Source organism: Pinus tabuliformis, chromosome 2_2 (genome assembly GCF_031772625.1).
Source record: "Pinus tabuliformis cultivar Carrire ecotype Pingquan chromosome 2_2, CPIR1, whole genome shotgun sequence".
Lineage (NCBI taxonomy): Eukaryota > Viridiplantae > Streptophyta > Pinopsida > Pinales > Pinaceae > Pinus > Pinus tabuliformis.
The window spans coordinates 1,229,698,291-1,229,725,426 of NC_142300.1; positions in this window are offsets into that span (position 1 = coordinate 1,229,698,291).

Consider the following 27,136-nt stretch of genomic DNA (forward strand, 5'->3'; position numbering starts at 1 on the left):
TCTATTCTAAACTCTAAGAATTATTTCAACTAAAAACAAATATTATAAAATAGGAACCAATAATCAACGCTAACATATATTTGCACATGACATAAGTCTGCTCAAGGCATAAACATTTTTTAACATAATAATAAACCCCTATATCCATATACAAAAAGGCAGTGTTGTGCATTGAAAATTATGCTAATTACTATGGTTTCCACTTATCTATTTCCACTCCACTTCAGGTAGCTAAGTAATACCAAGAAAATCCCCATTTGGAATGACCTTCTTCAAAAAAAAGGTTTGATGAACTATTTACTTGTGTATGAAGTATGCATCTTTCTTCTTATAGAATGATTCACCCCAGAATATATTTTCATTGGTATGCTAACATATATTTGCACATGACATAAGTCTGCTCAAGGCATGAACATTTTTTAATATAATAATAAACCCCTATATCCATATACAAAGAGACAGTGTTGTGCATTGAAAATTACGCTTGTAACTATGGTTTTGGTTTATCTATTTCCACTCCACTTTAGGTAGCTAAGTACTATCAATAAATTCCTTATTTGGACTCACCTTTCTCAATAATAAAGGTTCTATGAAATATTTACTTGTGTATGAAGTATTCATGTATTTGTTTGCTTCTTGTAGAATGATACACCCGAGAAGATATTTTCATTGATATGTGTGTGTGTGTGTGTGTGTGTGTGTGTGTGTGTAAAACCATTATGAACCTGTCATCAATAATCCTTTCATGTACATCCAAGTGTATGCATTCACCCCTATCCCAAGACATGAATGTACACATTACTCATTCTTATCATGAACTAGGTTCTAGGCACATTCATTATCAGGGAAAATTTTAAGAAACCCCCCAAATTTATATGTATAATAAATGGGTGAATCCCCATGGTATATAGAAAAATGTATAGGCTATTTTTTCATTGATATAATATACATATATAAATTTTTGGTGAATATTTCACTAAATTATAAAATTTTGTTAAATCTTTGCGAATTTTTCTCTAGGTTATATGGTATTGCAGATTCTTGGCTAATCTTCTAAGAAAATAGAAAACATTATAATATATTGGTGATTCATTCGTAATGTATAAAAATATATATAATAATAAGAAAATTATTTATTTAAACTATAATATACTAATTTTCCATGTTTTAGAAAAGAAAATTCACGAGTAATGTTGCTCTAGGTCCTTATTATACACTATTGCAAATCTTTCTGCATGTTTTTATCATGTTTCGCCACAAAGGTCTTATCACATCCAAAGGGGAAACTAGTTGGAAAGGCACCCCAAAGGCGTGTTGATGACCTACCAAGTCTATGAATCCCAAAATTTGTAGCCTTAAGACACCAAAGACTACAGTACAATCTCAGTATAGAGATTTCAACCACTCCAGCCTTCTCCATTATTTTAAAATTACATTTCTTAAAATTATTACAACTGGTGCTAAGAACAGAAGCATACTGGTTCGCACAATATACGAATAAAGAGCTATATCCCTGCCATTATCTAAGTGATAAAACAACGCCTATGTAATCCACCAGTCTCGTACAACCAGATCAATAACTTGAAACACACAAAGCTTCTGCTCACTCTATTCGTGCCTAATGACTTTAATAACACCTAAAATCAACCCAATACCATGCTCTATGTTACATAGGTCACAAAACAGAGTACCATCGGTTTCATGCTCCAATTTGCAGTTTCCTCGGGGCACATCAGCATATTCAATGTTGAAGATTCACTAGCTTAACTCTTCTCTACCTTATGACCATCCTTAATACAAGCAACTCCTCATTCAACCTAGCCAGCAGAGTCAAAGTCACCTAATCTAAGAGAATACTCTTTCTTTTCCACACGCTGTGAGAAAAACATAGCGTTATAGCAAAAACCACAGCGTCAAAACAAAAAGTGCCACTCACAGCAAAAAGTGCCACTCAAAGCAAAAAGCGCATCGTGAGGAAAGAAAGGTGTAGCGTGTGTCTAGGAGCTCGAATTCGCTGGAACGGGAACAAAACTACTGGATCAGGAACAAAAACATTGTCTTTGAACAATCGATATATCAATAATGTCAGGATTTGAACTGCCGTTTGAAAAATCTTCATGCGGTTGCCAAACTATGGCCCTACAATTCATGCACTGTATAATCTAATTTCAATTTCCTATAAAAAGTATTTTACCAGCTGGACAAGCTCCCTCTATTACTGTGTTTCGTGCAACTACCCAGCTAGGCAAGGTCTTGCGAAGGGTAACACTCATGTTCCAAATATTATCATCCTGAATAACCATCCAGAGAGGGCACACCAAAGGAACACCAACGTAGCAACTCTTATGTGCAAAGGTGTGCTTAAAAATTGGTTCCGTTCCCTTCTTTACACACGCAATTCACCATAATAAGTTCTACATAGTCTTCTCTACGCATATATGGAGCAGTACGCACAAGGCTCCATACCATGGTGGTACTCACACTCCAAAATTCTAGATCGGAATTAATTTTGGCTCCTTCTCACAACATTAATTCCCATTGAATCAATTAGACATCTTCTTTGCTCTGCTCATAGTAACCAATGTCCAATTCACATTATTACACCATTAGAATACTCAATTTCTTCAGCGCCGGTCATTGGGAAAAATCTCCAAATCCTTCATTAAAATCAATGCATACTCACAGTTACCTTATGCCCAGAACAAATTAACAGATTAACACTTTAATCCATCTTCACTTCCACATGCATAGAACTATAATTCATTAAATCCGCTATATATAAAGAATAAAATTCATCACTCTGTCATGGTTACAGAAACAACATATGCATCAGAATGCATTCATTTACTTCCAATCAAGCAATACTATACATAAAATTTGTTCTCAGATTCTATTTCCTGTTTGCACTCTCTTGTACATTTGTTGGCCTGGACATTGTTTAATTGGTCGGCCATATCTCTAATCACTCTCACACCTACCCTCTAATCCATATACAACTTACCTGTATATGAACAATTACATAGTTATGGATCATTCTAAATCCATGATCTTCTCCATAGATCCCTCAACTAGTTCCTAAAATATCTTAATGATCCCTTGAGGATCTCAACAAATAGTCCTATATCTAAATTCTGCCTTTATGAGTAGATTATACCAAATCTCTCAATCCTTACTTTCTAGAATTGAATAATTACATAAAAATAATATATTTTCTCCTAAAAATAAAAATTCTCTTTGAAAATTTTCCCTCTCAAACCCAAGAGGTTTGAGACCTCTAATGCTCCTGCATCAGACTCCCAAGGTTGAAAACATTCATGATCTCCTGATCATATGATTTCATATGCTGATGAAAAACTTCGTGTGTCCCAAATTTTAGTTTGTAATGGTCCAAATGCTCTGCACTTTTGCTGCTACTGCATGTCTTCTATCTTTTGGTTCATTTTCCTTTCTTCAATCGAATTCAAATTCTGATTTATCATCCCTTCTGCTGTTAGTTTTCTCCATCTGGACTGTTTCATCATTAACTTCCACATTTCTTCAATCTCCATGTCCAGTGTATCCTTGGGATGGTACATACTATACCATTTATTGTTACTTCTTCCTTCTTGTTGAATTTTTTTACTACTGTCCACTAGCTATTGCATCCCCACATTCTCCATATCTTTAGGATTCTTACTCTGAATTGCTTCATTATGACTGCTCTATGACTTTTCCATCTCTTCACTTGGATCTACATTTAGTTTGCAGCGCTTTCCATATGCATCCTCATTAATCCATCACTCAAATAATTTCACTTCATCTTCAATATCTTTTGTTTCCCAATGTTGAAATTGAGATTTCTCTTCCTCTTCCGTGGCTATCTCCTCTTGCACTGAATCCTGATTGTCCAACATTACTTCCAATAATTTAATGTCGTCGCTCCATGGGTTAAGCACTTCCATGGAATCTTCCTCTTCATTAAATCCTATCATTGTCTTCTTTTTGTCTTGAGACAAATTTGCCTCTACTCCTTCTTCAATGCACTTTGCATTATTTCCATTATGTAATCCTCCTTCAAGAGCTATCCTTGCCCCGTCTTCTGCATTAGCATTCTTCCTCAATTGTTCAATGAACTCCTTTTCCTGCAACCATTCAAAGCCTTCCTCATATGAGAGGTTTTCTTCATCATATTTCACTTCAAGATCTTCAAGATCTTCATCCGTCCTTAAGACATCTTCAAACGGCTGCTTATCTCTTGAAATACCTACAATCATGAATAATTTGTTAGTTTTAAAAACATAAGACCTTGCGGTCTCACTTGATACTTAAACCACTAGGTCTTCTTTCTGTTATGTATCCTTCATATGATTCAGATCCTCTGTAGATTTCTCATCTGCATCTTCATTACTTTCAAAAAACAATGGCCCATGTTCTGGTTCACATATCAAAACTTGTTCCACATACTCATTTATTCCTGAGTAATTCTTCCTTTTGTTGAGCATTCAATCTATGCTCCCTCTTCACTTGCAATTTTTTCCATTTGAATTTTCTTTTAAAGATCCAACCATACCTCTGGTTTTCCTTATTCATCTGTAACATCTCTATCAATAAATCAAGGCAACATTTTATCTCAACTTTATCTCTCTCAATCTCTTCTTGACTCATCACCTTTATTCCCTTTACCTTGGCATATTTGTTTTTGTTATGGCTTTCGTTTGAACCCCTGTAATGACCTTCAGTGATCATTTGTTTCCACTCCTTTGTGAACTTCATCTTGTTCACTTGTGGACTGCATCTGAGCCTCTCTCTTCATGAAGTCTCTATACCTGCCTTTGATATCTTAGCAAGATTTTATCCTAAAGCTTAGCCTATTGATATCTTACTTTACCAAGCTATCTCCCTAAGCTTGATATATGGTTCTCTACCTCTAGAACCATTCTTTGAGCCATCTCTTTTTCTCTTTTAGGCTCTACAGCTTCCACTTCCTTTGAGAACATTTAGTTTTCGTCTCTGTCTAACCTTTAGTTGGATTCTCCAGGTTCTGCCACTTTTCTTTAGAGTATCTGCTTACTTCGTCTTCAAGAACACAACTGGTTCTTCTTCTTACAGCTCCTGTTGCTATTTGTTGCTATCAATTTTTAATTGGATATCTGCAAAACTTAAAACCACAGTTATCCTAAACTATACCTGCAAGACCTTTTCACGATATTGACTCTTCCTTCTTCAACATTTGAATGGGTCACCTTCTCCTTGATTCAGATTTCATATGCTCTGTTCTCCTTGATTTAGGTTCCTCTGCACAAATTCGCTATGCAGTACTTCTTCCCGAAACATTCGTTGCACCTAGAATATCACTTTGAAAGGTTCCATTTATTGTAAATTTACTCCTATGTGTATTCTCACGCCCACAACTACATATTCATAAATCATGAATCTTATAATTCAACAACTCCCAACAACACTGCCAAAGATTCTTCATATTGACTTACAAGACTTCCACCAACTTGAATTCTACATAGTAATCATAGTTTGAACTCGATTTAAATATGGTGCTTGCAGCCTGGTAATGTGTTAATGCGTTAATGAAGAATCCCTTAGAAAAATATTTGTGTATGTCTCAATGCTCTCTTCACAACACAAGGATTTCAACTCTACAAGCATTTTATTCCACGTTGGATAAGAATTGCACTAGTTCCACGCGACCAACCATAGATCTAAAAGCCACTGAGTAGTGCCTACCGCCTGTCAGATTTAGAATCTGGTCATTTCTTCCTGTGTAATATCTTTAACAAATTCACACAAAGAACACTACTTTGTTTTCCTACTATGTTCTGTCACTCTTTACGGATTATCCTCTTTCTACAATCACAAGTGTATCTGCATATACAACTTCAAGAACATAACTTTGTTCTAGTTTTCCCCAAAGAGCTTTTACTTGCTCTGATACCAAATGATGACTTACTAGGTCTATGAATCCCCAAATTTGTAGCGTTAAGACACCAAAGACTACACTACAATTTCAGTAGAGAGATTTCAAGCACTCCAGTCTTCTCCATTATTTTAAAACTGAGCTTCTTTCAATTATTAAAACTGGTGATAACAAGAGAAGCATATTGGTTTTCACAATATTCTAATAAAGAGCTATATCCATACCATTATCTAAGTGATGAAATAACACCTAAGTGCTCCACCAGTCTCATATAGCCAGATCAATAAATTGAAACACCAAGAGCTTCTGCTCACTCTGTTTGTGCCCAATGACCTTAATAATGCCTAAACTCAGCATAATTCCATGCACTATGTTACACAGGTCACAAAACAGAGTATCGCATGTTTCATGCTCCAATTTGCAGCTTCCTCACAACACACCGCAGATTCAACAGTGAAGATTCACTAGCTTATCTCTTCCCTAGCTCATGACCCTCATTAATACAAGGAGCTCCTCATTAAACTTAGCCCGAAAATTCAAAGTCATCCAATCTCAGAGAATACTCTTTCTTTTCCACACACTCTGAGAAAAATGTAGCATTACAGTGAAAACTGCAGCGTCACAATAGAAAGTGCCACTCACAACAAAAAGCGCAGTGTGAGGAAAGAAAGGCATACCATGTGTCCAGGAACTCTATTTTACTGGAATAGGAACAAAACTACTGGATTAGGAACAAAAAATTTGTCTTTGAATGATCATTATATCAATAATGTCTAGATTTGAATTTCCCTTCGAAAAATCTTCACGCGGTTGCCAAACTATGACCCTACAATTCACACACTGTATAATATGATTTCAATTTCCTATAAAATGTCTTTTACCAGCTGGACAAGCTCCCTCTATTACTGTGTTTCATGCAAAAACCCAATTAGGCATGGTGTTGCAAAGGGTAACACCAATGTTCCAAATATTATCATTCTGAATAGCCATCCATAAAGGGCAAACCAAAAGAATACCAATGTAGCAACACTTCTGCGAAAAGGTGTGCTTAAAAATTTGTTCATCTCCCTTCTATACACATGCAATTCATCATAATCGGCTCTACATAGTCTTCTCTACGTAGATATGGAGCAGTACGGACAAGGCTCCATGCTGTGATGGTCCTCACACTCCAACATTCTAGATCAGAATTAATTTTTTCTCCTTCTCATGGTGTTAGTTTCCATCGAATCAACTAGACATCTTCTTTGCTCCGCTCACAGTAACCAATTTCCAATTCATATTATTATACCATTAGAATACTCAATTTCTTCAACGTCGGTCATTGGGAAAAATCTCTAAATGCTTCATTAAACTCAATGCAGACTCACAATTACCTTATGCCCAAAATCAATTAATAGATTAACACTCTAATCCATCTTCACTTCCACATGCATAGAACTATAATTCATTAAATCCACCATATACAAAGAATAGAATTCATCACTCTTTCATGGTTACAGAAACAACATACGCATCAGAATTATTTCATTTACTTTGAATCAAACATTACTATACATAAAATTTGTTCTCGGATTCTATTTCCTATTTACACTCTCTTGTACACCTGTTGGCCTGGACTTCGTTTAATTGGCCACCTACATCTCTAATCACTCTCACACCTACTCTCTAATCCATATGCAACTTACCTGTATATGAACAATTACATAGTTATGGATCATTCTAAATCCATGATCTTCTCCATAGATCCCTCAACTAGTTCCTAAAATCTCTTAATGATCCCTTGAGGATCTCAACAAACAATCCTATATCTAAATTCTGCCTTTATGAGCAGATTATACCAAATCTCTCAATCCTTACTTTCTAGAATTCAATAATTACATAAAAATAATATATTTTCTCCTAAAATAAAAATTCCCTTTGAAAATTATCCCTCTCAAACCCAAGAGGTTTGAGACCTCTAATGCTCCTGCATCACGTGTGATGTTGAACTAAAGAAATTATTTTGCTCAAAATTGCTCTTGATGCATCTAGATAACTCAATCATATCTAATGTAATTCCATGAATATTTACATCAAATTCATTTTTTTTCTTATACATCGCTTTTTCGAAAAGGTACATACTTCTCCAATTCGTTGAGTTCAAATAAACGAACAACTTTAAAATATGGTGCTTCCTCGTCATATGTATGTTTTTCACCTTTTTTTGGATCATAACTATTGTATTAGTTGTTGCACTTTATTCTACAGTTGATAACTCTAATAATATTGAATTGGTAAACAATTATTTGAAATCGCACAAAATGGAAAATGAAAATGAATGGAAGATAAATATGTATTGAAACTTAATTTCCTACACGATGAAAAAATAAATAAGGTAATAATGCAAACTCATTAAAAGACCATAGTTTGTGAGTTAAAAAGTATAACACAAATATAAACAATAGTCTATGCATGTTCATTACTTCAAAAAATATGTCACAAAACAATCATCATCAATGGATTTTTCACTTCAAGAATGGTAGTGCACTAAACAGTCTATCGTTCTCATCTAATAACATGTGATGCTTTTTTTGTATTCGAATAAAAGTATAATTGCACTTGATGAATGTGAGTCTCATGATAATAGAACTCCTATGACGAACAAATAGGATCCTAGTGCATAGAGAATATTTCTCTTCAGTTAGTTAAGAATATAACATTTTCCTTTCTTAACAAACAATAAATATTTTCAAAGAAAATATAAAATAAACATAGTAGATTCTAAAAGGTGAATATTCTTTTGTGACACCACAAAGTGAAAGGAAAAATAAAACTTTCTTTAAATAATCAAATATATAAAGAAAATAATTTATCTTTTATGGCTCAAATTTATCGTAATGTCTACATTATTCTTTATATGATTTAAAGATATTTTCCATTCCTTGGAACCCATTTTCTTCTTTCATGGTTAACTCCTTTCTGTAACCTTTATATTCTCTTTTTATTACTAAAATCACAACATATTTTATTTCTTTCTTTTTCCTTGATGATGGGTAGAGTGTCCACTCGAATATTGGGCATTTCAAATATTAACACAGTTTATTCCAAAAAAAATATCAAAAATGGTTGAAAATGTTGATGATGAAGTGGCCTATGGTAGAAAACCTTGTGAAAAGGATAAAGATGATAGGATTCTTGTCAATAGGTTGATTAATGGATCATGTGAGTTGCCACGAGACATCAACTAATCAAGTAACGTCAGGAATGTTGAAAGAAACTATCCAAGTATGAAAATTAATCATGCCAACATATATGACTCGAAATTATTGGAGTAAGGATTATTTTAGGCATACTTTATATATTAGTTTATTTTTTTATGATGGAATGCATGTATGATAATGATACCTAGGTGGGATATAATGAAGGACGAAACTTTTCGAATGGAAACATTGTTATAATCCTTTTAATTCAACCATGAATTAGTATCTCATGATTGAGTCAAATGACAATTAGTGAATGGGTAACATAATCATGTTATGAATTTGTATAACACATGAAAGTGAATGCCAATAGATCTAATGTGTGAGACCATATTTTTGATGTATATGGAAGGAAATAATACTACACAAGTGTCCAATTGTCTCCCTATTTATATTGGTGTTGTAGACTTTAACCTTCTTGCAAATAGTGAGGAGAACCTATAGAGGAGAGGGTTCCTAAGGTAATATAGAGTAGAGAAGGTAAGTTCCTTGTAGTATTCATAAGGTATAGATGGGAGGTGACTAGATGATGTGTTGAGGTGTTGGCTAGTCCTTCCAACTAATGATGGTGGAATACATGGTATAGAAATGTGGTATTTTGATATAAAGTGACAAAGATATATTAAGTAGATGTGATAATGAGTATTGGAAAATTGGTTTATTGGGATAAATATTTAGTTTCACCTAGTAATGGTAGGTATGTCAAGTAACCCATGTACAATGAATCATAGTTCCATTTCATTGAGTATGATTAGCAACTAAAAATGACTGAATTATTAGTTTGTTAATATTATTATGAGATCACCTTATGGTGGTAGTAAATATTGAAAGAAAGGATTATATGCATAGATACTCACTTTTATTTGGATGATTGAAAAGTTTAGGCTGTAGGTAGAGTGGTCTCAAATATGAAAATGAATGTAATTATGTAAGAAATATTAGGTTCTACAACACACAAGAGCCAAACACTGAGAAGGAATCTCATACTTATGAAATATGATAATATTTATGAACTAGACTTGGAATTATAAGTTGTATTATTATGAATATGTCTATGGTAATTGTATGTGTATGATACATGGTATATGATGGCTATTGAATATTGAAACCCTCGAAGAAAGGTCATTTTTAGGACAAAGGAACCCTGTGATTTCCACACGTTATATACTACTAGTGGATGTCTAGTAGTAAGTTAGTTCTCTCCTTACACAAAAAATACATGACAAGATGGATCCCCTAAAGGATTGTTTAGTAGAGAAGGGGACATATAAGCCTAGAGGGTGAGTGTATCAAGGAGGAGGAAACCTAAAAGTTCATGTGGGATGGGGGCTAGAATATTGTGGGTGAGTTAGAAATGCTAATGAAATTAATTATTTCCTATTGAAGCCATTATATGGGATAAATTAATATCCATAGAGATAAGTATTAAATAAAACAAATACATACATATATTTGAAAATATGCTTACATCATGGAATCGAGAAATTCTATGCATAAGATAAGTATTTATTGATAATTTCTATAATATTTATGCTTACCTGATTACTAATGTAGGCATATGTTGGAATGTCGAATTTTGGTGGTATACCAAGATAGTGAATAGGATGACACTGCAAATACAACTGAAGAATGAGGAAAAGAAGTGTTTTTAATGAGAAGAGAATATTTAATATTGTGTTATTTGAAGTGGGATATGATAGAATGTCATAGTAATGAATCCCATCGATTAACTATACTTAATTATGATTAAATGTTCAATTTTGTTTAGCATGTATATTTTAATTGCCATGTTTTATTTACACCACGAGGAAGAAAATTTATGGTACATTGAATAATGTAAGTATTATTTTTCTTGAACTTAATGTTGGCATTCTGATATAGGTGATATAGGTGTTGTACTTGATGGCAACTCACTCAGATGACAAATCACAATTCAGACTCATAGAATGAAGAAAAAGAGGTATACGCAGGTTCCGCTTTGACCAAGCCGCATGTACACGCAGGTTCGCTGAACAAAAGGTGCATATAGCGTGCACACACACTTTTACGGAAGGAAAGGCACATACATGTTGGAAAACTAAGATTTGGTCCATGGTATTTTTATCCATGGTATTGATCCAAGATATTGGTCCGAAGTGTTGACCCCAGGTATTTTGTCCAAGGTATTGGTTCTAAGTGGTTTTGGTCCATGGTATTGAGTAAGGCCTAAGACTATAAAAGGATGAGAAGATCATTAGGAAAAGGCAATCATGAATTGAATATCTGATGAAGAGCAAGATCTAATATACAGGCTATTGTGTTATGGTGCATAGCTGGATCTAAACCAAGGATGAACCTTAGTGCTTGATGAAGGATAAGATCCAATGATGGGTCAAGATCTCAAGGCTTGAAGTGAAGTATCTTTATGTGGTTTTGATCATTTATCTGTATAACTGGCGCATGTTATAGTCTGTAAATATGATGATCTGGGTATAACTGAAGTCTGAAATTGTTGTAGAGTTTAAATCATCATTTACAGATCTGTACGCAGGTTCACTTTAGAAAAGGCGCGTATACACGCTGGTTCGGCATATCAAAATAGCGTATACATCTTAATTTTGATTTCCAGATCTGTATGCAGTTTTGCCTTGAGAAAAGTGCGTATACACGTAGGTTCAACGAAATGAAGTAGCATATATCTCAGAAAATATGTTTTAGCTACTTCTGTTTGTTGTTGCAGTGTTCTGGGTTCTGGCTTGGGTTCTGGTTACTGTGTTTTGGTTACTGTATTCTGGTTATAGCATTCTGAAGACTTGTCAAAGTGATTGGTTGATTCAGTTTTGGTTGGTGCAAAAGGAGATCGGTCGATATAGATGATTGAATGATGTTATGGATCTAGTCTGAAAATTTATGAAACGTGATATGTGGAAGAAAAAAGAAGGTTATAGCCTTCTGTAGGCTGGCACTACGTACTAGTACACATATTAACTAGTACAAGAGCTAGGGTGTTGTAGCTCCCTTCCAGGAGAAGTTGGAGAACGAGAGAAGGTTGTAGCCTTCTGTAGGTAGAAGCTTGCATACTGGTATAAGACTGCACCAGTACAAAAATTATAAAAAGAAGTTTCTAATTCTAAAAGGAAGATAGAGACGATTGCAGCAGATGGTTTTCACCCACATTGGGTGTCCACCTTATATCTTGTGTTCTTGTGTGTGACTGTCTCTTCTGTTTTGACTGCACCTGGTTACTATTTATATGGTTCTGATGCACTAATTAAAGATCGGCATATGATGAATTAACTGAATCATAAGTCTGCAGGATATACACTAGTTGTCTTAAACACAGTTGCGTATAGATGCGAGTTCCATTAACTGAAGTAGTGTATATGAATCTGATTATGGAATGAAAAATTATTAACTTGCTAATACTGATTCACCCCCCCTCTAAAAATTATTTCCAACATTTAATAAAATAATAGAGCTAACTCAGATAGGAGCACATAAAAAAATGGTTATGATAGCAGGAGATGGGAAAGGTGAGAGGGTACTAGTGGGTTCTACATGCTGAATAATCCTTATTTTTCCATTTTTTGAAACTTTACTTTGTTTCCTTCATCACCATGTTCCTTACTAAAAATCTAGAAACCTTAACTACGAATCATGGAATGCATGTGGTGGTTGTGGAGATGTACACCTTCCACAATTATGAAATCAAGGCGATAAGTACCTTCATCATGGGAATTGTGAGAGGAGTGGTAAAACCTAGATTTTCTCACATTTTCTTTGAAAAAAATCACGTCCCCACAATAAGGGGGGAAATGAGGTGTTGGGGACAAGGTCTTTTATTTATTTATTTATTCATTATTATACCCCCCAAACATGTGGTTGATGGGGAGGGAAAAAAATCACGATTGGATATAGGAAATGGACTATAGAGGGGCAATGATTCATGTAGTATTATAGGCATGCATGTGAATATTTGTAGGGAAGAAGGAATGATTCATTATTGGTCATTATTGGACTAAGACAATCAACATAGTACAATACAATGATCACCTAAATGACATAATTAAATTTGGTTTTAAGGTGAACGGTCGAGGCCATTTCACTTTCACATGAATGGTGTGTGACCATTATGAACTCATGAAAAGGATATCGAAGAGAGATGCATGGGGATAGACACAATAGAGAAGGAGAATCATATGGAAGAGAAGTAGGTTATAAGAGAGAAATAAATAGAGGGACCGGTAAATTCATTAACTCTTGGTTGATGCTAACATCCATGAAAGTAGTTTTACAGATATTGATTCATACTAGGAGGATGATCAAGGAATGATAAAGACCATTTTGAATTCATGTGATGAGAACTACAGAAATATTTATAGATAAGGAAGAGAATCAAATGGTTAGAATCTAATTCCTTGGAAAAGAAACGAATTCTAGAGAGGGAGAACATAGAGAGATTCAAAAATTGTGTTGGAAAGGGATCCAAGAAAGATATCAAGCTATGTGATGAAGAAGCCATGGATATAATATAAGGAGGAAAGCATAGTGCGGGTTGAACCACTAAGCAAGGAAGCCCTTAAAACTTGAAAAAGGTCAAGAACTAAGTAAATGTTGTTGGGGTTAATGGATAGTATATATACCCTCTATGCACACATAGAGGGAGAGATCAAATACTTTTGAGGGAATATTGAGTAGATAAGGAAGGTATTCTCCTTTTTCTATCTAAGGAAATAAATGTGTCACCAAAATAGTTGTGTTGTTCCAAGAAAAACAATTAGTGGTGAGACAATGGGATAGGTAATTTCCTTTCCTAAGATAGAATGATTTCCATAAAAAAGTTCTAATTTTCCTTAGTGGTACCATAGCCTGAATTCAGGTGGCCTAGTATAAAATGATTAAGTGCAATAGAGTGTATGGTTGGGTGGAAAATTTATCTACCTAAGTTAATGTTGGACTTCAACATTCAAATAGATATGTTTTTCCTTTAGTTTGTTTATTCAATTGATCAATGCACTTTGATGGAGTATTTTAGTATTTGAATGTTGCATGTTGAATATTTCTGAAGGTTTACTATTTCTTCATAATGGGAAATGAATGTTATATGTGCCAATGTAATTCTTCTAAATGGAATTTTATATCATGGTACAACATTTTTAATAAGTATCATTATCTCTATTTAGTTTTGGATTCAAGTGTGCCAGTAAACATCCATAATGTTATAGCTTGTGATGAACATGCTATGCGAATCAATATTATGGTTATAGGATACCATTAGGGAATAACAAACTGTGGATGGAACATATGCTTTCTTTGCTAATGTTATGCATGAAACTAGAGGTATATATTTTTCCTCGTCTACTTAATCATACTCATTTACCTTGTAATATTTTTTAATTAAAATAAGAACTCACTTGTTATGCACCAAAGTAGAGGTAAAACAAATATAGACAATTTTCAATAATTTTTTTTATTAAAATTAATGTAACAAAAAATTATATATAAGATATAATTGTGTGAGGGAAAATTCCAAAAATCATAGTTCCTCTATACCTCGAGGTTAAAAACTAGGATATCCATGAAGATTTTGCTTTCTCCAAGTGTTTCTTGAGCATTTTAGATAAAAATCCATATGTACAATGCCTCAAATTCTTATCGAGAGTGTTGACGGTGATTTTTTAGTTTGCATGTATGTTTTCATCCATGGCATATGAATATCAACTCTTTAATTAGAAACTCAACTCCACTACTTGGAACTAACAAGAAATTTGTGCACAAATGGTCAAATCGGTGTATAAGTACGTGTTTGTGTTGGTTTAGATTAGATTTCAATCTTGGAGAGAGAGTACACAAGATTTTTTTGGGGAGAAAGACCATCTTGTAGCTCCAAGGAAAGCCTCTTTCACAGTGAAAATTTTGACTAAAACATTTGCACACGACAACTCTGGAAACCTTATAGATTTGTAATATATATATATATATATATATATATATATATATAGATATATATATATATATATATATATATATATATATATATATATATATATATAGATATAGACGAACACAAAGATCGGCTATAATTTTTCATTGTTTAAATTATATTTTTGAATGTAAAAATTGAGTTCAATGTCTTCAAAAATTAATTTAGAACTTGGATTGTGTAAATTACATAACTTTCAATTATAACACATCTTTGCTTGATTTCAAAAAAAATTGACCAAAAAATATTCTTAGAAAATGGTCACAATAAGACTACTTAAAATGTTTTAGCCATTTTTATTTATTTATTTTGTTTTCAATTGCTTTATATAATGAATATATAGTGTTTTTTAATCATATATAATATATACACATTTAAATATATTTTCCACATTAAAATGATTTTACTATTAATATATTTTTGAATACATTTCAATATTAATTAACCCTCCATATTAAAATATTTGATTTATTAGTCACATTGAATATTTTGTTATTAATTATATATTTTTAAATGTTGCATTTAATTTTATATTAATAATTAAATAAAATACATATCTCTTGGAACATTTTTACTTTTAGTTAGTCCTCTTACAAGATTGAAATATTTTATTATTATCAACATTAAAAAATTAGTCATTTATGGTCTCCCCATATACATATGCATGAAGTTGAGATTTGAAATAAATTATTGGGCATGCATATTTAAAAACATTATTTGAGTCATGTACTAATTTTTTATATTTTTTTAAGTCATGTACTGAAATATTTTTAGAAAGTGTAAGAATTATGCAATTTGTTGTACTCAAAAGTATAACATTTTTTTTATATTATTTTTAGTTACTTTATTTATCTATAAAATTGGTATAAGATTATGATAGTTCATATGGACATTGAAATATTCTATTTATGGTTGAAAGTAGAGTATAACATGTATATTATTTTTTTTTATAGTGCACATCTTTTATTTGCAATAAAAAAATTGACTAAAAAATGTGCACACGACATATTTAATCCCTTTAGAAACCTTACACACACACACACACACACACACACACACACACACACACACACCACTTGTATTTTTTCATTGCTTAAATTATATTTTTGAATGAATAGAAAGGATTCATTGTCTTAAAAATTTACAGTGAAAAAAAAATGACTAAAACATTTGCACAAAACACATTTAATCCCTCTCGAAACCTAATAGATTTGTAATTAATACACACACACATACACACACACACACACACCACATGTAATTTTTTAATGTCTGCAATTTTTTTTTTAATGTCTTCAAAATGTTAAATCTCTCTCCTCTTCATGGCTACCATATATATGAATGGGATGTCAATGAGTTTTGATGTCTATGGGAACCCAGTAAATAAAAATTTCATATATGCATATATGCTTATAAAATCACTCAAATTATCTTCTCCATCTTCATCTTGGTAATGAATTTTTTTTGAAGTAGATAGTTTCAAATTTATTATTCATTTTCTTAAATTCTCATTTTAGTATAACCTTTTTCGTTTCAATCTTGAAAGTTTGGATGACAGTTCTTGTTTTGATAATACATATATTTTAAATATATCTATTTTTTTATTATTTTTTATACGATGTCTTTAGATATACATTCAATTGTGTTCCATCTGAATTTTCAAACAAGCAGCACCTTACTATTCCAAGAATAATAACAACTACTTTATCAATTCCTAGCAGAAATGTAATCGATAAAATTTAAAAAAAAAAGAAGCAAAATTTGATTTTTAATAGGGTGTCTTCCAACAAGCGGTCTTCTGGTAGAGTTTTTCAAACTGTTGGTAACTTGGTATTCAAATAGTAACAACTACATGATCATTTCTTCATAGAAATGTATTTTACATAGAATGTACATTCAAGATAAAGGGTAAGTAGCAAAATAAACAATGGAATTTGGGTTGTATTGATTTTGGAACCTAAGGGATTCCCTTTTTGGAATAGAGATTTTTAAATTTTTCACAGATGTTGACTTAACAATGGGTGGGAGTTGAAAATAAAGAAAGAAACATCAATTATTTTAGCGGGATTGAAAATTCAAAAAATTTATTATCTAAATAATATTTTAAAATGACAAGTATATATGATAAAGTTAATAAATATATATACCAAAAATCCATTAAAACAGAGACTTACCTGTACTAATGTACGTCGATTCTTGACTTACTAATTCAAATTTCACTACTTTGCGAACAACCCTGTAGCATTATTCTCAATCTTGACTTCTTAATTCAAATTATACAACTTTGTGAACAACCCTCGTATATTATTATGACTAAAGAGATGCAAACTTGGAAGATGGAAAGAGCACTATTCAATATTTAAATAGACATGACATTAAGAGGCTTGAGCTTTTAAAAAAAAGGGAATTGTTTTTTTATGACCATTTGTTCCAAAAATGAGCATCATTTTCTCGAAATTAATCCCAATACCAAAAAAATGTTTTTACACCAAATGGGGAATTAGGGGAATTTTGAGTTCTAAAATGGGCCTCCTAAGGAAATTATAAAATAATAGTGAAAATAATAAAACAATATTAGATTACATCTTCAAATTTTAGAGGGAAAAAGGAAAAAACTATTTTTTCAACCTGTATTTTCAACTTATCTCCCTATAGGTTTAGTCAAATTTCGAGTAGAAACACTCATTGGATTCAAAACTTGATTCCTTCCGCAAAGAGTACCCATGTTGCATACTTTTGATGGACCCTACTACATGAAAAATATGAAATACATGACAAACATGATTGCGATCACATTGTTTCATGTATTTCCCATTTTTCGTGTAGCAGGGTCCATCGAAAGTATGCAACATGGGTACTCCTTGGATGAGGAATTAAATTTTTCATCGAGAAAGTACTCTTTCTCGAAATATGAGTAAAACCTTAGTGAGATAAGTTGGAAATACGAGTTGAAAAAATAGTTTTATTATTTTATTATTTTTTAATCTTTTTACCTTTTTACTCCAAAAATTGTGAATCATCCCCCATGGTTGAAATCATCATCTTGAATCCTATTGGTTCTTATAAAGTTTATTTTGATTGTACATTTTCTTAAGAGGTCCATTTTAGACCTCAAAATTCCCCTAATGAGGGTGAAATATTCTTCAAAATTAGGGCGAATGGAAGGTTGTAACTCCTAATTTCAAGGGATAAATTTAATTTTTTTTCCTCCCCCTTAAAATAAGGTGGGCTAACCTCCATACCCAATTTTTTTATAAAATAAATTTGAGGCAATTTGTAACAATGTACTATGATACAAAATATTCGCCCAATAAAAATTTAAAACCCCTCAATTTCGCCCAAGACCAAAAATTTGCCCCGAAAGTTTTCCATGTTCATTATGAGTTCATACTCCTTTACAACAATTCTTTAATCATGGTTGTTAATGTAGGTTCTGGTGGAGATTCAAACATTAACAAACATAAGACTTATGTTTGAGCACCCAAAGATTTAACATAGTCGCAAAATAAAAATAATATAATATCTAAGCCCTTATTCTCCCTCATAGGTAAGCACTCGTTATATCTACTTAACCCACACTAATTAAATTCATTCAACAATAAGTTTCCTTTAAGGGAATACACTTCATAAATTTCATAGTTTACCACACATCACTAATGAATATCTCCCATTTCAAAAAGGTTCAGCAAAATGTCACATTTGAAATCCACTATAATTGTGAATGACCATGAACTAGTCATTTCTCACTCTCTCAACCACTTGATAATGAATTTTTTTTTAAATAAATGGTGGAATATCCAATGCGCTAAATGCTAGGAATTTCATCAAAAACATTGATTCCATGGAATTTATTGGAGCCTAGCTGCCTTTGTGGATTTCTTCTTTGCTCATACAGGCTGAACTCACTTTTAATTTTAAGCCTTTATAAAATATTTACATGCCTATTTCACAAGCAAAAACGCTTCTCTTGCTTTTGATCATTCAATCTATGCTCTACACTCCTAAATTCAATAACTTATAATTATTTTTGCGTAAATCAATGAAAAGTGACATACCTTTCAATGAAGGCTTAGATGTTTAACAAATCTTGTCCCCAATTATTTTCCTTCAACATTCAATAAAAATCACCATTGATTGTGAGACCTTGACTCAATATCCTCCACCATTAGTTACACAGCCATGTAAATATGTTCGCGCTCTTAATTAAATAGAAATCCTACAACCAAATTCTGACCAAATGCATGTGTTTGTGTCTCTTTACACATTGTCATCTAGATAAGGTTCTCTCACTCATTTTTCATATTCATTCATATGAATGTTGGAAGCACATAAAATAATCTACAAACATCAAGGATTTCACCTAAACGTAGAACTTGAAATGCAAAAATTCTATTTTATATTTATAAATATCCAACAAAATAGTGAAATTTGAAAGCATACCAAGATGATTTCCAAAATTATCACATAATATCGCAATCTAAAAAAATGTATAGAAAATATAAGCATCCAAAAGTGACACCAATCCACAAAAAGAATGCTCCATTGATGCAGGGGCATCCTTGGATTTGAGAAAATCATATCACCCAAGAAGATTTGTTTTCCCGTTGGTTTATATGTCTGAGTTATTTGTTTGGCAGTTCAAAATAAGGAGTTCATTTGTTATGTTGTTGTAGAAGAGGAAAATGTCATAGCTACTAAAGTCTATAGCTCATGGAAAGTTATTGTGCTATGGAATCCTGCTAAAATAAGTGGAAGCAAGATGTGGGTGTTGGAACCTTGTGCTAAGGATTAGGTGGAATTGTTTCTTTTCTTGGTTGTGGAATTCCAAGAAAAGGCTTTAGAACCAAGCGCGGGAAAATCATAAACAACTAAGAGGAAAATTGCCCATGTGTCGTAGAAGCGAAATTGTCTTGGAAGGATGATTGATCTCAAAGTTGGAGAACAAAAGGACATGAGAGAATTTTATAATCGTTCAATATTGTCGTAAAGAGGGTTCAACTCCCTAGACTTCCAGAAAGAGAGTTTGTGTGATCTATGTCCAATTTGACATTAAGCAATTCATGACCAGATTGCAAGCATAGAAATCATGGGTTTCATTATACATGTTTGAGAGAGACTAAGACTTTCATACTAAGATGTAACAAGTATATTTTGGCCCTGTGTTATGCAACCAACTCAAAAAATAGAAGAAAATATAGGTAAACGACTTTAAAATCAGCCTCTTCAAGGGGGAAACCTCCTTTACATTACACAAATGAACCATTCTTGGATGATACAAATGAAAATACCTCCTTTATATATATAAGAGTCTAAGGGGTCCCAATACAATCAGAGGCTACATAAAAATAATATTGTAGGGGAACAACAATAACAATAGTGGGCTTCTATGGGGCATAATAATAACAACATGGGGACTATATGGGAACAATAATACAATAAGGAGGTTTCACTAATAACAATAAGGGGTTACACTAGTAGTATAAGGAACTAACATGCCCCTCTCCTTCAAAAAGTGTTGTCCTCAATGCTCGAGTAGTTCTGGATGCTTCTGTATAAAATTCTCATACTCCCATGTGGAATCTTCAGCAGGTAAGTCCTTCCACTTGATGAGATACTCTAAAATTGATCGATTATGTAGTTGTTGATTTCTTGTTTTTGTGACTGATTTCGGTTCTAATATGATTTTTCCTTCCTCATCAAGTTTTGGAAATATTGTTTGAACTGGGATCTTCTCACCTATAACATTCTTTAAGCATGAAACATGTAAAACTGGGTGCACTCAGGAAGATGCATGAATCTCCATTTTGTATGCTATAGTACCAATCTTTTGTAACACCTTGTATGAACCATAATACTCTGGTGATAATTTTCTATCATTCTTAGTATGGTTGAGGGACATTTGTTTGTATGGTTGTAGTCATAGAAATACCCAGTCACCTACATCAAAACTTCTTTCGCTGCGATGTTGATCTACCTGTTGTTTCATTCTATTCTGTGCCAAAGTGAGGTTATCCTTTAAGAGTTTGAGAACTTGTTGTTGATGCTCAGTGTGATGTTTCACTACTTGAACATTAGAATTTTCTTTTAAATATGATGCGATGGGCAGTGAATGATATCCATAAAGTGCCATAAATGGGGTCATTTTTGCTGCAGTATGGAAGGAAGTGTTAAACCACCATTCAACCAAAGGAAACCACTCGACCCATTGTGTCTGTTTATCAAATACAAAGCAACAAAGATATCCTTATAAACATTTGTTCACTATCTCAGTTTTCCCATCAGATTAAGGATGGCAAGATGAGCGATGAGCTAACTGAGTACTCAAATATTCCACCTCTTGTACTCCAAAGAAACATTTGGAGCTTTTTGCATATAATTATTTATCCTCCAATAGTTTGAGAACCCTATCAACATGTTGAAAAAGATCCTTCCAAGAGTTGTTGCAGATTAGTATATCATCAAAAAATAATAACAAAAATTTTCTAAGGGTTTGAAAATGGAATTCATCAAACCTTGAAATGTAGAAGGTACATTGTTAAGGCCAAAAATCATGAAAAACAAATCATAATGACCCTCATTAGTTCTAAATGTTGTTTTTGGAATGTCTTCAGTCTTCATTCTGATTTGATGATATCCTGAATGAAGATCCAATTTGGTGAAGTAAATTTCTCTATGTAATTCATCAATGCCATGAATGGGAAATTTATCTTTAATAGTAAGATTGTTGAACTCCCTATAATTCAGACACATGCACCATGATGCATCTTTCCTGTGTACCAATACCATTGGAGTAGAGAAATAACTTTGACTAGGTTGAATTATACCAACCTCTAGCATTTTTGCAACCATATGTTCAATTTCACTCTTTTGGGCATATGGATATATGTAAGGACTAATGTTTGGGGGGAACACTTCCTGGAATCAAATGAATAACATGATCATGATCATGAATAGGTGGGAGGTCTTTTGGGAGTCTCAAATACCTTAGAATGATTTTCCAAAACTTTTTGGAAATATGGAGAAATAGATGATTTCAATGTGGGAACCTCTAGTGAACATAATTGTGAAATTATACCCCGTTGTTCTTTATTTAGGAGATTTTTCATGTTGTTAGAGTTGATTATCTTTCCCGTTTTCCCTTCGATATCCCTTAATTCAACTTCCTTTCCTTCCCAAAAAAAATTCAAGAAAAGTTCTTGAAAGTTAAAAGTTATCATACCCAAAGATTATAGCCATTGGAATCCTAGTACAACATTTTCACCACCCATTGGAATGGAAAGAATTGGAATATTCAAGACATATTCTTCCATGGACAGCTTGATATTTTGGCACTTTTCATAGTACTTTATGGTTCTTCCATTTGCAACCATTACTTGACACTCTGGTGCCGGATATATGAAGCAATTCAATTCCTTGTCTATCTTACAATTAATAAAATTATGGGTACTACTCAAATCAATCAACACTATTACCATCTTCTTGATATGCCCTTCAATATTGAGAGTTTGAGGAGTGGTAATTCCTGTAATGTATCACAAGATATGGTCAAATTCATTTCTTCTTTCTCCGGGATTGGTTCCCGGTGTATATACTCTTCTTTTAATGTTTCTTGTTCATTTTCTTGCTCCTCTTCGCCATCTATGTAGATTAATTTCTTCTCAGTGCACGTATGACCTTTAGTGTATTTTATCACAATTGTAACAAAGCCCTTTTTCTCTATTTTCTTCTAATTGTTGTGGTGTCAACCTTGTAGGTGGTGAAAGGCTAGGATAAGCAACACTTCCATCTTTATAGTTGTGAGTGGTAGGCTTCCTTGTTGCCATAATTTTGCTTTCCATTTTTCTTTCCAACCTGAATACCTTCTCCAATGAGTCAGGTTCACAAAGGCGAAACTCATGTTGGATGTTATCCTTTAAAGTCCCTATGAACACATCAATCCTATGCTCCTTTGGAATATCTTTTACCCTTATATTTAATTTTTGGAAGCCATCAATGTGCTCCATCATTGAACCCTTTTGTTTGAGATTTATCAATTAGCTAAAAAATGTGTTTCTTTTTGTATCCTCATAATGTGCTATCATTTCTTTCGTAAAAATTGTCAAAGTGAAAAATCATTTAGAAGATCAAAGCCATCTATACCATACAAATTGATTTGGTTCCAGATATAGAGTTGCAATGCATACCTTTTGTGTGTTTTGCACATTATGGAGATCGAAATATTGCTCCATCTGTAATATCCATGTTACGGGATCCTTGCCATCAAACTTCCTCATATAGATATTTGTAACATGATGGGTCTTCAGTCCAATGCTAGAGTCTATGAAATCATGATTAACATTTCTTTTGTTCTCATCATTAGTTTCCTTTATTACCTTTTCGCCATTGGTAAGAATTTCTTGTAGAAACTTTATAAAATTTGTATTCAAATCGTCCATGTTGCCTTCAATATTTTCTTGTATAGCATCCATCTTAGCTTCCACGCCCTTTGAATTCTTTCAAACTAATTTTTCAACCAAACTTATGCAAAACTTTAAAAACGCTACACACCTTTTTTCACTTTGTAGGAGCTCGATATTGAATCTGTTGTATCTATGTAATTTCGGATCTCCAAGGTCTGAAATTGCATGTTGAAGTAGCCCTCAGAGTCCTCTTTCCAACCCCACAAGTCTGATAAATATTGGATTCTCCGATGAAGCATTATGCTAAATCTCCCATGATGCCCTGATTATAAACTATTTTAGTAGAGCGAACTTGTATGAAGTACCACGTGTCACTGTTTCAACCTTAGGATGTGAAATAAATATACATAAACCTACAGGCCATCCTCTTTTTGTAAATTTTTACAAAATTCAATCTGATGCTCAGAGAGAAAGTTATGACGATTTTTCTCAGGTAACATGTTTGGGATGTAATTGGGGAACCTACAAACACCCTAAAGGTATTGCACTGTATGGCCAAACATATAGCGAAACGAGATCTGAAATTCAGGCTCAAGATTCATTGCAATTTTGGCTCAAATGGGTTTTAATTTTAGAGTTAGAACCTTCATAGAAAAACAATTATAGCAAATATTCCACGATGACCTGTTTGTGATGGTATTTTGGAGCTTGCAAAAACCCTAACTGCCTCAGGTCATATATCTGAAAACATAGTGAAACAAGATCAGAAATTCGAACCCGAGGTTCAGAACGATTTTGACGCAAATGGGTCCTTTTTTTAGTTTCTGAAACTTCGTAGAGAAAATGTTAGATCGAAAATTCCATAATGACTTATTTGGAGCACCAAAACCGTAGAATCCAAAGCTCTCATACCAGATGTTATGCAACTAGCTCACAAAATAGAAGAAAATATATGCAAATGACTTCAAAATAAGCCTCTTCGAGGGGGAAACCTCCATTAAATTAAAAAAATGAACAATTATTGGATGACACAAATGACAAGACCTCCTTTCTATAGATAAGAGTCTAAGGGGTCCCAATACAATCAGAGCCTACATAAAAATATTATTGTAGGGGCACAATAATAACAATAGTTGGCTTCTATGGGGCATAATAATAACAAAATGGGGACTATATGGGAACAATAATACAATAAGGTGTTGGCATTATGCTATAGATGTTGTCCTTGATGGAAACTCACTCAGGACAATTCAGATTTGATAAAGGGAAACTCACATTGCAAAAGGTCAATTCAGAGGTATTAGAGCAATGGTACAGAAGAACATGAAGTTGGACCAAAGGACTATACATCAGAATCAAGAAGTTAAAGAAAAAGGATGTTTTAAGTCAGTTTAAATTGTATACATAGTTTCACCTAATCCAAGCACCATATACACGTTGTTTCACATCACAAAAAGGGCAGATACATATGCACACACTTTCACAAAAGGAAAAGCACGTATGGGTTGGAAAATCAAGAAAATTTAGGATTAAAGAATACCAAGGGTCAATACAATGGTATTATCCCATAACATTGAGCAGAGTAATGATTATTTGATCCTGTCCAAGAATACCATAGGCTCTAAGTGTTGCTTTGGTCTGAGGTATTGAGGAAGGCCAAAAACTATATAAGGAGGAGAATATCAAAGGACCAAGTGTGCAAGTGAAGGGGTTTCTCAGGGATACTTCTATCTGATGTATATTTTATGTTGCAGGGGCTATGATTATGATATGATCTTAAATATTTTATTCACCTTGGATACAACGTTGGATCAGGATCATGAGACCTGAAATGACTTATCATTGTATGATCTGATATTGGGTGGGGTAGATCTGATTACTTACGCATGTTTTATTCTTTAGATGTAATGATTTGGGTATGTCTAAAGTCTGGAATAGCAACAAAGTTGTAAGTTAATATTTGGATATCTATACGTTGGTCCACCATGGTAAAGGTGCATATACATGGAGATTTGACTCTTCTAAGTAGCATATGCAAAAGAAAATCCTTTTTTTTCAGAAATGACTGATCTATTTGATCAGTTTTGTTGTTTTACTGTTTTCTATTAATGAAGTATTCTTAGATATGGAAGTAAAACTGAATGGATAAGGAGTTTGTGTCTAATTGATTGACTGATTAAGTGAGAAGGGTTATCTTTGCTACTAACTATTTGGATCTCTATAAATTGATAGTATATGTTCAGAATAAATCTGGTTGATACAGATTTGATTCAGAAGTTTGTATGATTCAATAGTTTGGAGGTATACATAGGTTTTGTTAGGGGAAGTAGCGTATACACGTAGATTGGGTTCATTAAAGTAGTATATACAATCTGATGTATGATTTTTGAGGTTGTAGCTGGTTCTCAATGATGATGCAAGTTTCTGGGTTCAACACAGTGTTATGGTGACAGTGATCTGACTGTTCAGATTGACTAGTTGTCAGTTGATGCAATTATTATTATAGAGCTCGAGCTTCAAAGTTTCTAATTGATCCAATGTAAAAGTTTGATGAAATGAGGCCTTTATATTGTGTTTTTGTGTACCAGGAGCATCCAGTCTAAAAATAAATGAAATGTGGTCCCTGGAGGAAGAGAGAGGGTCATAGCCTTCTCTAGGCCGGCACCTACGTACTAGCAAACATATTGGCTAGTACAAGAGCTAAGGGGTTGTAGCTCCCTTCCAGTAGAGGCTGGAAAATGCGAGAAGGTTGTAGCCTTCTGCAGGTGGGTGCCTGGTGGTGGCTGGGGTGCAGGTGTAAGAGACAAACGTTCAATACCCGAAACAATTTCTTCTAATTCAGGTGGAATATCTTCTTGGATTTCTTGTGTGTTATCACTGATCTACCCCAAAGTTATATACTCTACTAAATTAATAGAACCGCTAATTTAGCCACAAATGACAAATGCCTTACAAGCCCTCTAAACATCACATATCGCATGTCGCAAGCTCATTAAAAGGCTCCTTTACTTATTTATGATGAGATGTGATATTTATCGGTGAGCTTCATTTCGCATGTCGCATTTCGCAACTCTTCCAGCCAGGGTCGTTTACTCTTGAACCTTGCGATGCAATATTAACTAATGATCCAATGGTCAACATCAACAGTGATCCGACGGTCACTGCGATATCGGATGGAAATCTATGCGACGATACCACCTCACAAAGCTGATAACCTTATAAAACCATCTTATAACACTTCAAGTCTAGACTTGAGATTAACGCTCGATAACAGACGTTTTCAGGATCTACGGCTTGCGGGACTTCGATTAACACAAAATTTAACAACCGGGCCAATCCCCACTGTTGACTATGCCACAATGTGTTGAAAACAAAATCAACGGTGTATAACGAGTGTAGGACTTCAGTTCCAGCTCAAGAATTCACGCGTTTCTAACCCCGCAGTTACTAATACATGGCAAAATCAAACTAAATGCAATCACACAGAATAATGGAATTCTACGTTTTAAGCCAAACTGGAAAGTCAAAGATATACGGAGACACTGTGGAGGGATGAGACACCTGTAGGATTGACCAATTTCACACAAAAAAGACACAGAATTATGTCTTATGTAACTTAATTTTA